Source organism: Thermobia domestica, chromosome 9 (genome assembly GCF_964235325.1).
Source record: "Thermobia domestica chromosome 9, izTheDome1.hap1.1, whole genome shotgun sequence".
Lineage (NCBI taxonomy): Eukaryota > Metazoa > Arthropoda > Insecta > Zygentoma > Lepismatidae > Thermobia > Thermobia domestica.
In genome coordinates, this window is record NC_137462.1 from 47638450 (window position 1) to 47657795 (window position 19346).

The window sequence follows — 19346 nt, forward strand, 5'->3', positions numbered from 1 at the left end:
AATGAGCTGAGCGAGCTTAAACTACGTAATCAGTTTATTGTGACTTTTTAAAACATTTGTCTTTGATCGTTTGCGGCAATTGAAATGGTGCGAATTCAGTCACTGGCGTTTCAGGAATAACTTTAGTCTCGAGAACTCTTTGTTTTATTAGCTTATTTTTTTGTTGAATCTTTGGAATGTCGGTGCGTCCATGTGATGATATAGTGAATACTTTTTCACCAAAGATATTGTTGGCAAATTTTGGTTAATTGTTGGCAAATTCTTGAACGACGTTCTTGACATCCGTAGACTTTAATTGACTTTCAGATGGTTTAGTATATGTTTTTACTGGTAAAATAGGAATGTATTTCACTATTTGAGACATGTTTACAAATTTTGTTATTTTGTTATGATTATTCGAGAAATCTTTTTTTGGCGCCTTTGAAAACTTTTTCCCCATGTTAAGTCTATGGAAGCGTTTTTCGGTGATTATTCCTCGATGGTACATCGGATTTTTGATTTCGACATATGTTGTCACTCAGCACGACATACTCTATCAGCGTGCTAAGTTTGGTTGAGATCGGCCAAACGGTCTAGGAGGAAGCGTTTTTCGGTGATTATTCCTCGATGGTACATCGGATTTTTGATTTCGACCTATGTTGTCACTCAGCACGACATACTCTATCAGCGTGCTAAGTTTGGTTGAGATCGGCCAAACGGTCTAGGAGGAGTTCGCGGACAACCAAACGGCTAACCCGAGTATAAGAGCTTCGCTTCGCTCAGCTCAACTAGGGATTCAATTTGCAGGAGCCTCTCGTCAGGGCAAGAAAATCTGGTATCCCCTTTCAAACGGGATTTAAATTGGGTCTAAGAGCGATGCAATGGATACAGATAGCAACTTGGTTGATTAGGAAGGTCAATAGTGATGGCAGGTTTCATACAATAGATATTTAACTCCGGAGAAAAATACCAGCAGTAATTTAGAAAAGATGAAATATATCCCCAATTTTTGAGAATAACAACTGAAACCGTGAGTTTCTTAAAACTCCTACTCCTTTATAGGAACAATCGATTAATAAAGATTTAAGAGAGAAAGCTGGTTTGTGAAGGATATGAGCCATGTGTCCTCTAAATTTTCTGAACTCAAGGGTTGTGTGTACTTGTCTCATTGAAATCTCGTTTGAAAGAGAAGTCATGCTGATAGAGTTTTTCTGTCGCAATCTTGTAACAGGGGAATTAGGGGCCGAAAATAGTTTAAGCATTTCCCCTATTTTATTAAACCTCATCTATATGTGAGGTGAGGTAATTTTGAGTTTAACGTCCCTTTCAGCAGCGAGGCTATATGAGACGGGACCTACTGATTAACGTGGAATTTGAACCATATGAGCCCCCGCCGTGATAACCTCATCTGGAATAGAGATCAACTATCTAAAAAGAGAGATTTATACCTACCTTTTTGTTTACAGACGGTACGGTGGCTCAGCGCTAGAGCTCTTACTTTTGTTACAAGGGTACATTGGTTCAGTCTCCGCCAAGTATATTTGTGGTGGGAAACATAGTGTCTGTTAGTCTTCTCTGGGTACGATCGTTTTCTTCCAAATACTTATTCCACCGATTCATCCATAATCATTCACTTTCTGTCTCTTTTAACCTAAAGGGCATAATCGTGGAACGGTAAATTGAATGATTTCATTTCATTTCCTTTTATATTTACCTATATACTTTAGAAGATGAATTTATCTAGAAATTTCTTGTTTTGTGCGTATATCAAAAAGCGTCAGACAAATGTAGGGCTATAAGCCAGACACCCTATAAGTAGAAAATGTACCTTCACCAAGTTAAAAATTAGGTTCAATCAGCTTGTAATTGCATGCAAAATCTACTTGTTTCACAGACCACATAAGAATTAGATGAGAGAGTATAGACAAAGTTTTGTTTTGTGAATTTAGAGTTTAAAAGTAGGAGATATATTTTCATTTTCTAAGATATAGTCAAAGTTGAATTGAAAGGCTTTGTATTCAAATCCCTCAAACGAGGAAATTGTAACGGACCGTTTCAGTTTTGATAATTTTATTTCAATGTTAACGTTTGAATGTTTGGTTTATGTTTATTCAATATGCCGACGTTATGTCTATCTGCGCTGTTGGGTTTAAGTTTACTACTTGTTAAGTACCTCATGTTTATGTTGTAAAGTTGTCTCTCTGACATATAAATAATCTTTGAAACTTTTTTGTAATTAAGTTTAAAGAAGAAGAAAGTAAGTGTTATATATAGTGTATTGTCTTAAAACAAGACTAGTAAATAATTTCTAAAATTAATTTTGTGTAATTTTAAACCACAAAATAATCATCTAAAGATACAAATTACAATTATTTACTCTTCTGCATTCTATATTTTGTGAAAAGGGATTTATTACCAGAAAGTTTAAAGAAAAATGATGTATCTGTAAAACAATGTTCTCCGGAATCTACAGGTAACATTAGCTGTACGAAAATACATTGGATATAAGAATCATTCACGTCTGAATATCAAAGTTTTCTTTCATTGGTATTTACATTAGCGTAACTATGTCTACCATATTTATCAAATTCGTTAGCTACCTACAATTTAGACACTTCCTTATGAGGGCACACCTTCTTGTTTCCGAACCTGTAACCTAGAAGGAGTAACACAAAATTTAGTAGAGCAAACCTTCATTATAAACTGAATGTCGTTGATTCTAACATTAAAGAGTTTAAGAGGTAATTTTCTGAGAAATGTTATTTAAAGCAAAATTTCTGAGCCTTGTGTTGTAAAATGCAGAACGTGACATGCAATGGAATTTTTTTCGATCTCTGCTATCAGCATTATGGATTTTACCGCATTTGTTATTAATGAACCCTTTTTCAAAAAGTGATTTTGAGATTACCTTGAACATCATTTTTGAAGCACGATGTATATTGTTTTTGTTGATCGTTAAATTCATTTCAATAACAGAGTTCCTTCCTCCCTCGTAATTGACCAGTCGTCATTCCTTTATTTCCTTATTTTCCTATCTTTCGATATTTCATCTAACGTTACGTATGTCTCTTTGTATTTCATTATGTGTCGGCCATCGTATGCCTGCAAACCAGGAACAATGCCAGCTCTTGATTCACCATGAAGTTCAATTCCTGATGCTATCTACCTGAACATTTCCTCATGACTAAATTTTAACTTTGATTTTGCTGAAATGGAATTTACACGTCACATGATTCCACCTGAAATGAGATCGATTCTGGACAACCTGTCAGCGAGATACATGGCATTCGACGCCTTTTTGAACATTCGATTTCTGCCATGACAACGTAATTGTCGTTCGTTTCGAACAACTCAATAAGGAAATGAGGAGACAAAGGTGATAGTTCTCTTCGAACCCTCTCTAAACAAAACTACCGATTCTCATATCTGAAGGCGAATGCGACTGAAACTTTTGGAGGAGACACATCGTGTTCTGTCAAACTTGCTATTGGTCTACTGTTTAGCACAAATATACTTTAAGCTGACACGTTAGGAAACTTTACATTCAAATTACTTATTGGTTTAAGAAACAAATTCTACCTTTCCCATTTTTCTCGTGCATTACCAATTCATTTCAATGATAATTAAATCATTTTGTGATTAAGTTAGCGCTCATCCGCGATTCAAAATCTTGCTTGTAGCTTATGAGCGTTGTTAATTGCCCATATTCTCAATAACTCATTACTGTTGCTGAAGGAAAGCATCCCCTTATGCCTGTATTTTCACGTTCCAATAGTACATCTCTTGCAAATAAAGTTTACGGTAAAAAGCAAAGTAACGCTTGGGACTTAACAATACCCGTAAACATATATTTATTTGTTAGACTAGATTTATTTGGGCAATACGGATAAATGGAGGACAAAGCGATAAATAAACATTTTTATTTTTTTAGATTTTTCATTTTTTAAAAGAAAATATTACAACGTTACATTGCAATCTTGAAGCATACATAGCATACTACTGATAAAGCAATACACTTGACGCTATAATAATTTTTGGGACTGGACGTTATTGATGCAAACTCATTTGTAGTTATATTCCAAAATATATCAGTAACTCCACATTCGGTGTTTTCAGCTACAACATAATGTGATGATAGATTATTTTCAAACCACTTCTCTCCTCTTTACGGGGCAATGGGTGATATCAATAAAACGGAGAAGTTACTCATTACGCCCAATTTTGAAGTAGTTACTCGCATTGGTATCAATAAAAAGAGAACTGAACACTAGTCGTCTCGGCTGACCTCGAAGAAGCCCCGCCCTTTTGAAGTAACCACACCTCTATTCTCGAGTCGAGTAACTACTCCGCGTTTGATATCAATAAAAATCAAAGACTCTTCTGTGATGCTAGTAACTTCTACAAATTTGTGGAGCAAGCTAAATAGGTGACTCCGTGCGAAATATGGCAGAGTATATGATTGTGTTGCTATGTAGCAAAATTTATAAATTGCACAGAAATGTTGGAAATGGAGATTACAAGAAACATAGGTTCATGAAAGAAAATGTAGAGTAGTTAGCACAACATTTTTTAGGAGAATCATCGGAAATTTGGGGTGATGCACTACGTAATGATGAAAAGATGCGGGTTTTCTTGCTTTACGTGAGTGATTCGGGATTCCAGGTCTGAATGTCAGGGATTCTGTTGTGGGTCAAAGTACTTGTCTGTGACTACTAGAAGTGTAATGGATGCGATTATTGCGAAATCTGAAAATTGATTGTTTCCGGAGGTGTGTGTAATATTCAAACAGCAAAGGCAGAGTGGCAAGAACAATATACATTTCCGGGTGCTACCGGGGCACTTGACTATAAACACGTGGCAATAAAGAAACCTAGTATTTTGGAGACGAATACGCTAATAGGAAGAGCTCCTTCGTGGCTAAGCGGATAGCGTACATGCTTTTGGCATGAGAGATCCGCGTTCGATTCCCGGCGGGAGCTCATATGATTCGGATTCCAAGTTAATCAGTGGGTCCCGTCTCATATAGCCTCGCTACTGAAAAGGACATTAAACTCAAAATCAACTCAACGCTCATAGGAGGGTGTATACATGAGAATGTATATTTGTTTATGCCAAGGTGAAAGGGGACACGTATGGTGTGGAAAACGCAATCAGATGGACGTGCTTTACGACGTGACTGGCTGGGCTATTTAAAAAAGGAAACAAAGGGACCAAGTGTCTGATTTCGTTCTTAAAGCCAAACAATCTTGGACAAGACCTTGGACAAGACGTGATATGCACTTGTCGTGCTAATCTTGATATTGCTGGATTCCAACCAACATCTATCAGTTCCAAGAGGTTCGTTCCCATAGTTTCGGTATTACTTTCTTGTTTTTTTGTTTTTTGTTTTTTTTTAATGCTCGCTCGGATATTAAAGATTCTCTTTTGGATTTGTGTCTCATTTGTAGATGTATTTGATATTTCGTTGCATTTCACTGTAATTGCCTTCAAAGCTTCGGCTTTCCTTCCTTTACTTTCTGGTAACTGTGACTTGGAAAGTACCACTGGAACTTTTATAATATCCACAAATGCACTTTAATTGAAACTGTCGTTGCTACTTGTCCCTTCCATGGCGTTTAGGATACTGCACCATAAGTTACCCACAACGAAATGACCGCCCAACAGCTGGGAGAAATGAGTAACCACTTCTTTTATTGATACGACTCAGTGCTACGTGCAGAGGAAGCGCGAGTAAACGTTCATAAATTTGGAGCAGACTAGACCTGAATAGTGGTTTGTTTTATTGATACGAAATTGAGGGAGGAGATTACTGCAGGTGTAGTTACTCCGATTCTCGAGCAGGACTTTTCAGGAGTAGTTACTTATTTTTATTGATATCACCCAATGTGTCACACTCTAATACTTTAAATAGGACTAAATTTATTTTATATTATATATGCTATATATATATATATATATATATATATATATATATATATATATATATGCTATATATATATATATATATATATATATATAAAAATCACACAAAATAAACAGAAACCTTTTTTGTTTTTCAGATTTCAACAAGAAATGAACGTGACGATCCCTCAGCAGTCTGCTCGAAGATGTAGAGGACGCCCACGGAATCAATCATCATCAAATAGTACACAAGACAGAAATGGAGAGAAATTTAAGTGTGGAACGTGCCAGAGAGAGTTTCCATATCGTCATAATCTGTTGCGACATGAAAAGATACACAGTGGCCCCAGAGAGATAAGGAGAACATATCTTTGTTCGAGATGTCGAAAAGGTTTCACCTCTGAGCACAGTAAAATTCGCCACGAACGTACAGCGTGTAAAATAAATTCTGTTGTCAGAGTAACTGTTGAGAATCAGTAAAATGGTTACCCAGATTTCTAAAAAAATATCCGACTTAAATTGTTTCATTTGCACTATATTAAAAGAACGTTCGAATATTATTATTAATTTGCGTAATGATGAACTATACAAGTTGTTTCATATCAAAACTAAATCAACTTTCTTTTCTAAATTAAAATGTAAAATACATATACATATAGTGTAGTTGAAAACAAGATACAAATTTGTAAGCATTGATAGAGTTAAAATATTCGTTAAAATAAAATACTTGCTAATAATGAGTTTCACATTTCATTCGGTAGCTGAATTTATTGACACATGCAATCTAACACTGGTGAGTCTTTTATGAACTGTAGCTTCGGTAATTATACACTACTAGAAGGTTGCGCAATAGCTAATGTATTTCCAAATCATTCATCTTTTATAAAATCCTAAAATTAACAATTGATTCATGTAGTAGCCTAAAATCTGGAAAGCGATTTAGTCAAGAGAGCAGCAGTGCTTGAGCAATCCAGCAATTAAGGAGTGTTTCCGCTGGATTTAAACATTTCAAGAAAATAATTCAAGAATAGTACTTCTCTTTGAAGTTTATTTAATGTTGTTATCTTGGTTCAATTGTGAAACTATCATGAAAAATATCGAATGATCACTATAACCCGACATTTTAACTACTGCATTCAATAGAAGTCTATGAGATGATAGAGGAGCGTTCTATCTAATGATATGCAAAATGTCAAAACTCTCATTAGCATTACAGTTAAACCAAAACTGGCCAGTTTCCAGCCATTAGTGAATCTTAAAATGTAGATCTTTGGTAGTCCACAGCATATCTAGTCACACATGAGTACATGAGTACATCAGATTATGAACAGCATGTACAGAGACAACGGGCTACAGAGAGTGTGGAGTGTAACAACTTCTTTTAACAGGTCCAGTAGAGACAATTCATAAAGTACCTCCTAAGAAAGTGATTTCATGAAATGTTAGTTGATTGGTCCGCTATGGCTATCCATCTTAAACTGAAGTATCTATCAGTCTTTCGTTCTGGGCTACTGGCTAGCACGTACTTTTTTGGTGTACGTGGTTATGAGTTCAAATCCAAGTGGGATAGTACACAAAATTTGCATTCAAATTCATTCACTTTTATTAATCGTCCCGCCTCATTTAGCCTAAATGGTACAGACGTGGGATTTTAAACTAAAAAAATCATCTTATTTCATTTTAATGAAGCAAACCCCGAAAATCATTAGATTGAAGAGGGAGAATCCTGTCTTTCTTAAAGATAATGAATGTAGCACCTGATTATGTCGCTCCTCTTGACGATTCTGTACGGCTATTTTAGAATTAAACTGTGCTGCTTTATGTAAGTTACATTGGGAGTTGTGGCTTATTATAATGGCTACAAGAGTTTTACGAAATCCGTTTATAACATTATGGTACTCTAAATAAGTGAGGGGATCAGCGCTGACTAGATGGAAGGGTGAACTCAGGACTATTTGCATTCAGGACACTCTTGCTAAACAAGTCTCATCTTCAAGGCTATGTACAGAGTGCTATCTCTCAAAAGGTACGGCAGAGTGGCATGCCATCTGGAAGAGATTATGAACTTGGACTATTTAAAGTAAAATATACATTATTGTAAATTTTATTGACATAAAATGACTATCAGTAGGTCTATGTTGATCGTTCTGAGATAAACTATTCCACAACTTCAACATTTCACCTATGAGTATAATTTAAGCAGATACATTATATCAACACTTATTTAGCCCCACACACATTAAGGGGAGATGTTCAATGAAAAAATTACTTTTATACAAACAAAGTGTGTCTACAAGTTAGATGGAAGAACTTTGTCGTAACTATTTTATAGTTAATTTTAGGATTTGACTAAGTCCAAGGAACATAGTCGCGAACCAATTAGGTGATTTTCATCCAAAGTGGCGATGACGGCTAGTGCGGAAAAGATGCTATTAGTGGCACCGATCTTACTGATTTTTTTTTCTGATTTTTGGATTTCCCTGCCCAAACGGACTTAAAGTTTTTAAGCATTTGGTTAGGCAACACGCACAACACCAATGACAGAAAAGCTACTTGTGGTCGTTTTTAGAGTTATCAGATGGCTATAATACAATTATTTTATTTAAAGAAACTTGTAGCAATCCCAGTAAATAATTTAAATTTGTATGAAAAAATGTGCAGCCATATTAGCTGAGTTGTTGCAATTAATGTCCAGATTTTGTTTGGAATGCCACGTTAACGATGATTATACGCCTAGGTCTTGATTTAACACGATTTGTTTTTGGCAACTCTTTGCTTGTTATGTACACCGACAGCAAATGCCATCTAGCGGCAGGCTATACAACTTCGTGGTTGCTTACTTTGGCCACGCTCTTCGAGCGTCGTCGCAACGTCCGGTTCCGTCCAGAAGATTCACGCACCTCCCGCTCGCCTCGTTGGCTCCATAACCTACGCCGACGTTTCTAGAATATTCTCGCTCGAAGTTCGGAGGTGGTATAAATATTGCGTACTTCGGCTAACCAATCCAACATGACAGTTTATTGCAGTTTAAGCTTTAACGGTTTTAGTTCGCTACTGTTTCTGTTAAGACAGAGAGTTTGTGCATTGTAATTAAAGTTACAGTCTTCTTAGTGCGATACGATTCAGAGACATTTTATATACTTTGGTTTCCAAGTTCGGAAGCAATGGAAAGCAAGTTGAAGTAAAAGCATCATAGCAGACCAACGCGGGAAAGTGTGAAAGGAGGCTTACTTGGCATTCCCAGTGAAATTAGTGAAGTGCAGTTACTCATGTACGCTGACGTTATGCAACATTATCATTGGTTTCCAAGTGGTTTAAGTGGTGACGAAAGTGTAACTAAATTACCAGTGACTGACATTTGTAAACTAGCTGAACAAAGAGTTGTACATATTTCGCGTAAAGCAAGCATTTCTGTGGTTTTCGAAAAGATAGTCTTTGACATAATGAAAACATTTTCTAATAAGTGTCGAACCAAGGAAAAATATTTTTAGTCGACAAGGACAAGAAGCAACACTTCGTCCAGGTTTTGCTCCACACGCATAAAAGTCTATTTTCGATATTGCGTCTTGCAAATGTAAAACCGCCTAAGATTGCCACTGTGGGAGGACATACAAGATTCCAAAACGAGAATTGAAATTCTTTTGGACCAGAGAACATCACGGAATATGAGCAATGGTAACATTGACGTCCGAACAAGCAAATCTCTGTCAAGGATGTTTTCCCGTAAAGTGAACAGATTTAAGGGGCAGGCAACCAAGAAAGACGCTGGAAGTGTTGAGACAAGTTCATCAAAAAGTGGGATTAGGCAGAGGCAAAGGTCAAAGATACTGGCCTCGTTAGGGGAAACCTGAGAAACTGTTGAATCGGGAAGCACGCAGGATCTGACGTCGAGGCGCGACCAAGAAGGAAACATAGTCTAAAGCGCATTTGTCTTCAAAATACAGCGGAGACAGACTGGTTGCTTTGATCGCTTCCGCCGTACTTCAGGACGCGAGACTCATAACGAGAGAGAACACAAATCTTGTTGTTGACAGATATAAGGTACGAAGAGGAAACGATAAACTGGGTGAGAAGATCCAGAAAGAAAAGGCTCACCTAGACCGGGCGATTACAAGTATCTACTTCGACGGAAAAAAGAATGTAACTCTTGTGTAAGAAAAAATTAACGGCAAACTAGACGAGAGGTTACAGGGAAGACTACCACAGTTTTATCGGAGCCCGGTTCAGAATACTTGGGTCATGCCACACCGAAGTCAGGCACTGGCAAGGATATTGCCGACTCTTTATTGGAGCTTTTAGGGAAGAACCAATACGACGTGTCAAGTCTCGAGGCAGTCGGCAGCGATGATGAAGCCAGGAACACAGGATGGGATAACGGCGTGATAATTCAAGAACAAAGATCCCTAGGAAAGGAACTGCAACATCTTATTTGCTTTCTTCATACAAACGAGTTGCCATTTCGACACCTGGTTACCGAATTGGATGGTGGGACGACCGGACACAACGCTTTTTCCGGCCCCATGAAAAAGAAATTAAAAGATTTTGAACGTCCAATGATCGTCTCCTTTACACCCATTCCCGTTGAATGGGTGTCTGAAATGAAAAAAAAAACAGATGGTTTAAGCAATGACGTGAATTATCTCTTTGAAATTTTTAAGGCCTTTGCTACAGAAATGTGTACTACCGATTTATCAAAAAGAAAACCGGGACCATTATCACATACACGATGGCTTACATTGGCCTGTAGGATGCTTCGCCACTACATCAGTACTGATAAACCTAGTTGAAGTTTGTGTCTACTTTGCCAGTACATTGTTAAAGTATACGCTCCCGTCTCGTTTTCAATACGGCGTAATCCTTCGTGCGAAATGGGCTCCATTCATCTGTTTAGCATAGTTAAGCTATCGCGTTTTCTGCCAGAAAATCTACATCACGTGGTTCATTCGGTTCTACAAACAAACGGATACTACGCTCATCATGAAAACCTGCTGATAGCGATGACAGCAGATGAAAATCCGCATATTCGAACGTTAGGCTGGAGAAGGATAAAAAGTGCCGCAGTTAGAAGACTCCGAGATCAAGCCGCCCAAGTGACTTCGTTGTTCCGAAATTAAACTTTACAGCTGAAAATTACTACGACATGGTTAATTGTCCTAAGTGTCTAACAGAACATTTGAAGGATCTTTTTGAAAATTTGAAGGATCTTTCAAAAGCAAATCACAAACATCAAATACAATCAGTGAAATTGAAATAAATACAACTTGTCAATCCCATGAATTCGAAAGAAATATTCACCAACCGAAGTTATATGTGAGAAAAAATCAGCCTATTACAAAGGAAAAACAGGAAGAAACTTTTTGTTGAAATTGTTGGAGTTTATTACCAACAACAAGACAAAAGATTTGGGAATCAATGTGTGGAATATAAGACGGAGTTTCCTGCAAACTGTAAGACAGGTGTAATTCGACTCTTCAAGGAACGTGAAGATGGATATGTGTTGTTGGTCGATCAATAGTTCTTCACCATATATCTAAGTTAAACGAATCTATACAGAAAGTCTATTGTGTTAATACTTATTGGACATGTTTGTTAACAGCAATATTACAATTTAATGGCTCATTGTGTATTGTCATCTGCCGGAAACTTAATAGTGTAGTTTCAGTTATGTTATGTTCTAATATTGGATTCAAAACCTTCCTACCTTGTAATTCCTGGGAGATAATAGTTGGTTTGAGATACTTGTAATATTGCTGTTTCACCTACTCTAAGAAAAGTATTAATAAGTTGTATTCTGATTTTGAACAATTCCTGATGGTCATTTTAGAACAAGGTCCTAGGTAGTAAATGTATTTTTTATTTTTTTTTTTTTTCGAAAAGGAATGAATCATTTCCAATATTCTGAATTGGTGGCGATGTACGACGCACATGTTCAATTTTCTCGGAAATTTTCTCGCTTATACTGTAGCTTCGGAATGTGCACTTTGCGAATAGACATTGCAGAGTAATATCAATTACGTTTACGTTTCTGATGTTGACAAATCAAAACAATTTCTAACTAAAAAATACTGTAGGTATAAACAAATTCTTAACAATATTGGTGTAATAATCTTATTAAATTTTTTGAGTGATGGTTATTACTTCCATGTTATACTATAACAAGGAAGTATTGTATTCGGTTCAAAATGAATAATGTAAATCCATATACGACCAGATTTGGGTGAAGACCTACAATTTCCGTATCGACATCTATGAGTCTGTACGTTCAGAGACTATTTCGTCAACGATAAATCCCGTAAAAGATTACATATAAACAGGGGGTCCTGTACAACTTTCTATTTGGTTGAATATTCATGAAGTCCCTGACATTTAACAGAGACTTTATAACCTAAGATGATATAACACAGATGGCTATAGGACGGGTGAAATGGCTTAGTCTATTGGATTGGGTATGTGGACTGACGATGCATGGAAAATTATCAGAAAATTCATTAGTATTGCGTTTAAAATATGTTCGATCTCAAATGTGCTTGACAGCACAGAAGATACTCTGTACGAAAGCAGCGACAAAGAAATAAGCGACAAGGAATCGTAATCACCTGTTGGAAATCAAGAGATGATTGAAATAGCAATTAAATGGCAGAAAATGTTTTCCTTAAGCTTTGTGTGCTTCGTTAATATTATTTTCTTTTTCGCCCCTTTGTTGAATTCCGGCAAGGGGTTTTAATGTAGGGTTATATTAATAATGGAATAAATTCAATAATCATCGTAGAAACCAGAACATAACACATTGAAATGAACAGGCTACTGCTCAAATACGCAAATATCACAATGAGAATCACTAAATCTTTCTGAGCGTCACAGGATGGTTTGTTTACAAGAATAGCAAACTCTCCGATATATGTAGATTCAGATATAAGTTTTTCATTATAATATTATTATATTATTGATTGAAATGTATAATATCGCAAAGTCAGGGAGAGAGGCAATTCTCCTTCCTCGTAACGGACAAAATGACTCCACTGGTCTCTCTCAATATAACTGAAAACTTCAATTATACGCATGGCAGTAAAATAAATCTTTGTTACTGTAAAATGTTACCTGATTTAAATTTCTGTTATTCTAATATCTCAGCTTAGAACAAGTTTTTAGAAAACTAGTTGAAGAACAATACCAACCCAATTATCAAATAATGCCAATGCAATACAGATTATTCAAGTCAAATTTTCCTACCTGAATTCCTAGATGGTCTTACTTGTTTTTCGAGCTCTCACAGCCTTACACAAACTCAACTCAAAATATAATTAATGCTAATTATGATATTACGATATACAACAAAGCTTTTGACTACGAATTGTGTTAATACGGAAATTTTATATCAAGCATAGAAAATATATTAGTAATAAAAAATCAGTTATTTCCCTTATAAGAAAAACATGACACTGAAGTTAAAGTTTTAACTAGACGACAGGAAATCCCAGAATTTCTCTCTTGTGAGTTTTACATTTTTGAGATTATTTTATTTTATTAATTGATAAATACATATGAGTTTTAAACTTCCCTTTCTGCTGTTTTTGAAACCTATTGAAGCGAACCAATCCTATTGAAGCTGTTTTTCTTAACATTTCTCTTAAATCTCAATTTGATTTATTGTTTTTGAATGGGATGAAAATGCTCACGGATTAAATAGAAAATATAAGTAGAAATTACGGAAGTACAATACTCATTTTTTGGATTCACATATTATTTTCCTACTTAGTGAAACCCTAAGCACCTTGCCTTCAAAAGGCTGGAAACTGAAAACTGTTATCGACTCATACAAACGTAAAACAAATACATACATGATTTTTTTAAATAAATAGAAATAAATTTAACAATACAAGCTTATAAATAATCCACGAGTAACCAAAATGTGATTCACCTCGTATGCAATATTCCAGTGATATAAGTGTATTATTCATCTCCAGATTCATTGTTCATTCCATTTACCAATCACATTACAGCAAATCAGAAAATTCATTGCATTCTGAAAACACTATCCTGTCAGTGGGCGTCAAACAGTTCTACACTTGTATAATTTCCGGTCAACTTTCAACATCCTGAGTACAATTTTGACATGAAATATGTAGTGAATCGCTTGCAGAAAGACATTATCACTCTATCAGACAAATTATATTTATTATGATTATTATCATGGACTCTTATTCTGTAGCTATAATTCTTAACTATATTCTAAATTTACAGATACAAGATATCTTAGTCTTACTAAATTAAATACCCAACGAACCAAGATCTGAATAATTTCGCGATAAAAGTCCACTTGACAATTTTTCATTTGACTTTAAAACAGCTCGTAATGCATGGCGTCCTTCTAATCCTACCAAACGCATAGTATAACCTTTCAGGGCGTCTGTGTAGACTTTGCTACAGAGAGTGGAGCTTCTAATCATTTCGAAAACGATTTGTTTTGTAAATTATTCTTTTAAGGAGTCTTCTTTTCATGATTTGTGATCAACCGCTGTAGTTCGTTATGTTTAAGTAGAGATTCGCGATAGCAATTCGTTACGGTAAATGTTTTTGTGTCCGATCATGTTACATCCAAATCATCAAGATCTTCTTGGTAGTTAGCTTTCTCCAAATAGTTTAACACAGTTTTTCAATGATCATTTACCGTACTGATGCCATAACTGCTTTTATTCTGGTCTTATTCGACTTTTACCTCAATATAATCTACTCTTTTTGTGATTAATCGCCCACTGTGACGCATCTGGGACATCCAAATTTGCAGAACGAAAGCGATTGGCCCATCGTTTGAGTGTTGCTTTTGATAACGTATCTTGACCATAAACAATACAAATTTGTTTACGGCCTACACAGTACTTGAGACATACTTGAAGCAAAATGTAGCTACTTTTTGCGGAAAACTCACTCGTCTTTACAACGCAATGTGTTTGGTCTAATTATACGAATTCCAATTCTTTCTGCACAACTACTAGGTTAAACTATCAGATGTCAAATAACGTTAAGCTGGACTGCTATAGTTCATATACCCAGCAATTTGGGACTTACTGCCATCTCATGTGGGACTTGCTGCCATCTCATCTTATACACGAGAAGCTACAGTTCCTACAAATTCATTGAATTGAGTAATGAAAATATTATGCCATATATTTTTTTCTTTTTACTCAGGAAACAAATCCTGATTAAAATAATGAGGACAGTGAAGAAGGATCACTTCATTATTACTTAAAGCTATGTCCGAAGGCACTGAAAAACTGTCTAGCAATTGCATAATATCGCAATTTTATATGACATTAGTTTTCTGGGCTGTCGGAATCTAAAGCCATTTAGCCTGTGACGTACGTGAGGGATAACGTCCCTTGGCAAGGACATTATCCGATAAAAGGGAAGAAATGAAACGACCTGGGATCATTATGTTAGGTACTATCCCAGCATTTGCCTGGTATGAATGAGGGAAACCCAGGAAAAACCTCACTCAAAATGGCTGGCATGAAAAAGATGATACACTTTTTCGACCGAGTGTCCCCATCGGGAATCGGACTGGAAACTACTCATACCGAAGGCGAGAGCGATAGCGATTACGCCACGCGAGGCCACCGCAATTTTACTTAAGGTGAGGAAACATAACCATAACTTTTTTCAAATGCTCATACAGTGTTTTTGAATATTATTATTTGAGAGGAATGTAGGAAACAGATACACTTTCATTTGATATTATCTCTGTAAACAGACTTAATTTGAAGTAGTAAAAGGAGGGGTTGGCATAGTTATATGGCAAACAATGCGCTAAAATTTAAAATCAAATATTTTCTATTGTAAGAAATCACTACTCTCATTCATATTACTGCAGTGTAAATGTATTTGTACCCGTAGCAGTGATTATGTATTTAAAGAGAAGCATAAAAAATGGGAATCCGCATTAAGGGACCACCTTCTCAATGGCCAGTTTAAAATAGATCCAGAGGTGGTCACTTAATACCAATTTCACTGCTTATGCATTATCGAGACCGTAGCAAAAAATAAAAAAAATCAATTTTAAGTGGAGACCCGACTTCCTCCATTGTTAATGTGAATGTGAGAATTGTGTGAAATGTGAAAATTGGTATATTTAATGTGAAAATTGGTATATTTAACGTTCCTTTTTAGTTTCGTGAAGAGGGGTCTGGAATCCCCTTGGCTATGTCTCTGTGCATTAGCGTTACCCAGACAAGTCAAATAATTATGTCACGGGCTGCGGTGCCTCACTGGAAAAACATTTATGTCTTGTGAATGAAGACCATGAATCGATCTCAGCTCGCACAAACCAAATTTTGTGATGGGCAACCATAGTTGCCTTGAGTTTTCTTGGCCTTCTCTCGTTTGCTCCTCACTTTCTCGTTAGCCTCGTAGTATAAGTGTGGGACGTTAAACTAAAAAGAAAAAAATAATTATTCTCTGCCATCAAAATAACTTCGATTAAAAACAAAAAAAATCATGAGAATACGATACATCTACTAGTTGCGACATGAATTGTAGGGACGGGAAACACTGTTCTCAGAAACGGGGAAGTCCCGTTTAATGTCTGGCAGAGTTACAGTTTTCACAGTTATTGATTAATAATAATAATAATAATAATAATAATAATAATAATAAAATCTATATTTACAAAGTGTGCATATTTGCTCTCTACGAAGTAACACTGTTTCTAGTTCTTGAGTTATACCTAGGTATAGGGGCCTACTTTTATTAAAACTTCAAAATAATATTTTTGTAACTTTGTATTTGTACTTGCGCAGTCTAGGTTCATTTACACTTACAGCGCTGCTATATTGATTTAAACATGCTATGGTGAGAAAGGAGGATATATAAATAATGGAATGACAAAGCTTTAGTTTGCATGTCAAGGATATCCTGTTTGTTATCGATCACACATGCATACACAGTAGAGTCGCTTTTAACATCAATGCACAGTGGTACGAATTACTAAAACGTAGACAAAAATAAATTTTCAGTGGTATATTGCCCAGGTTATTCCCTTCTTGTATAGTCATTAACTGAAGTTCTGGACTTTGGCATCAATAAAAGATTATTCATATTCTACTTAGTCAGAAGTATAACATTCTTGAGACGATCTAACGCTTCCCGCCTTAAAAATTTCACTATGTCTTGCATCATATGTTAAACAATTCTGATCACAACTATTCGAAATACCGTCAAAGAAATTACGAATTGACTTTTGTTTGCTCAAATGTGCTATACACTACATAAGAACACTGCTTTGTTCGTAAGAATATAATTACCAAAATTTATATATTTAGTTATGTACGAAAACTTGTTATACAAAAATATTTCTTTTATTAATACCCAGTACTTACTACAGAATGTAACTCTTATGTAGAAAATGCAACTGTTATTGTAGTAATGGAACGATAATAAAACATTAACAATACATATATCTTTGAGTTTCCATAGATGAGTTTTTGTGGAAAGTTAAAAACAATGCTACAAACGAACTTAATGATAGCTATCTACTGGCCAACCAGAAAGGTCAGTTCTTTGAGGGTACGATTTTATAAAAAGTCTTCCATGTTGTTTCCTGGTTCAAATTAACACAATTAAGTCGATTTTTCGGATTTTAAGGACAAATAATTATTATGCCATTAAACTATACGTTGGGTCAGAAGTGACCAATGAGATACAAACTACACATATGTATAAACACAAATACTAAATTGTTGAAAATCGATACTAGACAGACCAATAGAAGACGTCAGGGAAAACTAAAGAACTGTACAAAGAATATTATGGAATACATGTGCAATAAAATTTCTACTGGGTCAAATATGAACCCGTGTGTTCGCTCTAGAGTTAAAGGAAAATCAACTTCAAAAACGTAACTATTCTTCTTTTTGTATCAAGTACTTATTTCCATATATTTCATTCAAATTCAAATTGTCTCTCACTTGTAACCTATAAACTCCCTTTTCGATAATAATGTAATATGACTGAAGTTAATTGGTAAAGGATAAATGATATTTTATTAGCCTTGATATTAATATTTTGTAAATTTTCATATTTTAAATAGAAATAAAAACTCAATTCCCACTGTTAGGTCGTTCACATGTGTAGAGCAATAAAGTAAGTCTCGTAACAACTCAAAACTATGTCTGGATAAAACATTCTTTTAATAGGAAATATAACTTATGTTATACAGCAATCTGCCAACTCAAACATTTCCTACTTCAAGTCATGAGGAAATTCTTGAAAATGTAATTGTAAGCGGAAGAAATGACGCTACCAAACACTAGGAAGTAAAGGTAGGTGGACACAAAGTAGTAGTGAACTCCAGAAAGTTTTGAAGTGACCTTCACAGAAGAAGGTTCGACTTATTAAATCTTCATCGGTCAAAATATTGATGAGTACACGCTGGTGACGAATCGATAACACATTTCTATTATTCGACTTCATTCACATCAAGGTCAAACTCCTACTTTAATATGACAGTTATTATTGATTTTTGTTATTCATTATACGACAGCATCGTACTTTAATATGACAGTATTATTGATTATTGAAGGCCACAGCACCAGGTTTGGGTAATATTCTAGTTTTCTTTCTTGCAATATGGGGAAAAAAATAAGCGATCCTCCTCAACAAATAAACAGTGTTCACAACAATGTCGACTATTACTAGACAATCAAAACGAGAAAATGTGATTTACGCAGACATGAAAAAAGGACATGTTATGCTGAGAAAAAGAAGAACGCTCTAATCAAAATACAGATTCAGATACCCGTGATTTTGAGAAGAGAGGGGTAACCTTCTTATCAGAACAAAACTCTACTCAAGATTCAATTCATTGACAAACAAGAATAATCTTAACAAGAAAACTTCTTGCATAGTTAAGAAGATAAGGATATCCAGCAAAGCAGGATAGCAGAATATTCAGAATTCTTCAGAAAATGCACAACTCAAGAAAGTGACTCACTTCTAATATAGACCTCCTTCGAGTAACACCAACGAGGTATACTCCTACACTTCATTGAAGACGTAGAACTTACAGACGAGCAGCTAGAGTGTGTCTGGGCACATTTCAGGGACGTCATTGTCAAGTTTCCTAACCTAGTGGGAAATTCACTCATTTCAAGCAGCTACCTCGCGTTTGCGACTCTTTTAGAGAAGTCCCCAACAAGTTAGCTCTGTCATATAAACAGAGTTAGTATACCTGGAATTTACTTCAAGCTGTCGACTTCCAAGAATGCACCCAGACCAAAGCCATGTTATGAATATGGTCACACTAAAAGACAATGTTTAAACAACCGTTTATCTCTGTAATCGACCTTTCAACAAGAATTCCTGTGCAACATGAAAGAGTAATGGACACCGGACAGGTGGGAACAACTGTCCAAATAAACACATCTCAAGAAAGAGACCAATTTTTATTTTTGCACCCTTCCCTTAAGACAATA